Here is a 2,247-nt window from a genome sequence, read left to right as displayed (position 1 = left end):
CTACTGCTCTAGCTCATCCTCCAGGCAGGCCACCATTGTAGATTGAATAGTGGTAGCTGTGTTGGTGTTTACTCTTTTCTTTGGTAGCAGGCAAAGTGCCTTCCATGTCTACTGGTACACAGAATGAAGGCTTTCGGTAGGCACCAGCTCCATTTCTCTGTGTTGAATGAGTTGTGTAGGTCTTGTCTTCAACAGACAGTGCTTACCATCAGTTTGGGAAGAGCAATCAGTTAGCCTTGACAATAGCCTGGGCTCTTGACTCCTTATTTCCTTGGTCCCTGGATAAAATATAGTCAGTGACTTTGTGCACTAGTATGGTACATTAAAATTAAAATTAAAACCTTTTTTGAATTTTATTTAGATTTTTTAATACAATACATTCTGATTGCATTTCCCTTCCCCCAAGTCATCCAGATCCTTCCCACTTCCCCACCCACCCCAATCCACACCCTTTCTCTTCTCACCAAAAGACAGTCATCTAAAAATAACATTAATAAAATAAAACCAAACCAGAATAAGGCAAAACAAACAAATAACCAATCCAAAAAAGATGGTGGTCAGGGGAGCCAAAGGGGGGAAAAAAAACATAGATACTGGGACATAGTCTCACATACTGAGAACCCATAAAAACAAAATTCAAAACTGTAATATATAATCAAAAGACACTAAAATTTTTGACATAATTATAGATTGGCATATAATTGTAAGGAATAATATGGGGGCTCTGTGTAAACCTGATCAGTTTTTCCCAAAGTTAGAATCTTAAAAATTTTTAATTATATTGACAAAATGCAATTGTATTACATTTATAGTTAATATCTTAATATATGTATACAATGTGAATGATCAACTAAGCAAATCAAGAGAGTCTTTATCTCATCTATTAGACATTTTGTAATGATACATTCAAATATTACTTAGCTGTTTTGAAATGCACAATGCATTGATATTGGTTATAGTCACCCCACTGTGATAAATCTCATAAAACTGTTCCTCCTGTCTGGCTGACCTTTTAGTCCTTAAACTAATAACTTCACAGAGCCTCTTTTTTGCTCCCGGGTATTTCTATGAATTCTACTAATTCATACTCTGCATGCACATGAGATTGTGTGGAAGATGCATTTCTGTGCCAGGCACTTAGCACCCATCTTGTTCCAAATGACAGAGCCACATTCTCTTAAAAGTCTGGCTAATTTTCCCTGGTGTATCACACTTGCATTATCTATTCAGCTGCCGAGGGACATCTGGTTTGAATCCATATCTTGGTTGTTGTAAAAATGATGAAATAAATGAGAGAGCAGGCATGCCTTTGCCACACTGACTTCAGTTCTTAAGGGGATATTCCAAGTGGTAGGACTGTGGAAACACAGGGTAGTCTTAATTTGTGAAGAAAGTTCATGAAGTTTTCTACAATGCTTTACCAATGTTTGTTCAAATCACCAAGTTCTTTTCTGCATATCTTTCTAAGCTTTGTTTTCTTCTTCCTCCCTTTGTTCCTTCCTTTCTTTCTTTTTTTTGTTTTTTTGAGACAGGGTTTCTCTAGCCGTGACTGCCCTAGAACTCACTTTGTAGACCAGGCTGGCCTCGAACTCATAGAGATCTGCTTGTCTCTCCCTCCCCAATAGCTGGGGTTACAGGTGTGTATCACCATGTCCGGCTTAAGCTTTGTTTCTGTTATCTTTTTTTTTTTTTTTTTAAAGAAAATAAAAGAGTGATTTTATTTTATTTTAAACGACATTTTAAAACGAACTTGTTAGACATTGGTTGCTGCTCCTCATCAGAACAGGACAGCTCTTAGGACAGATTCAAAGAAAGCTTCTGATCCCAATTAGTCCAGTATTTCAGGCTGTCCCACACAAGACTTCTATTAAGCCTGGAATTTCTCAACATTTAGAAACTGAACCACAAATACTATTCCTAGCTTGCTTAACCATTTTTCCCAATTGTATTTGGACTCCTATAAAGGTATTTTTATTCATCCCAAATCAGCTGGAAGAAACCTTAAAAAGAAAATGATGCCCCATTTTCTTTAAGGGGGTTGGGTAGGGTTTTCCCCCTTATATGTGGGTACTTATTTTCATTGGGAATTGGTTATAAGTTATTATTGATCTTATTCAGAAAGAAAATGAGGTTGGACTCAGATTTTTCTCTTTTCCTTTATCTTTCTTTCTTATGTATGGAGATAGGGGTCAAAAAAAAAAAAAGAAGGAGAAATATAGAAATATATAGGGATGACAGGACAAAAAT

This window comes from Acomys russatus, chromosome 10, assembly GCF_903995435.1.
Source record: "Acomys russatus chromosome 10, mAcoRus1.1, whole genome shotgun sequence".
Classification (NCBI taxonomy): Eukaryota; Metazoa; Chordata; class Mammalia; order Rodentia; family Muridae; genus Acomys; species Acomys russatus.
This window is presented reverse-complemented; position numbering follows the sequence as displayed.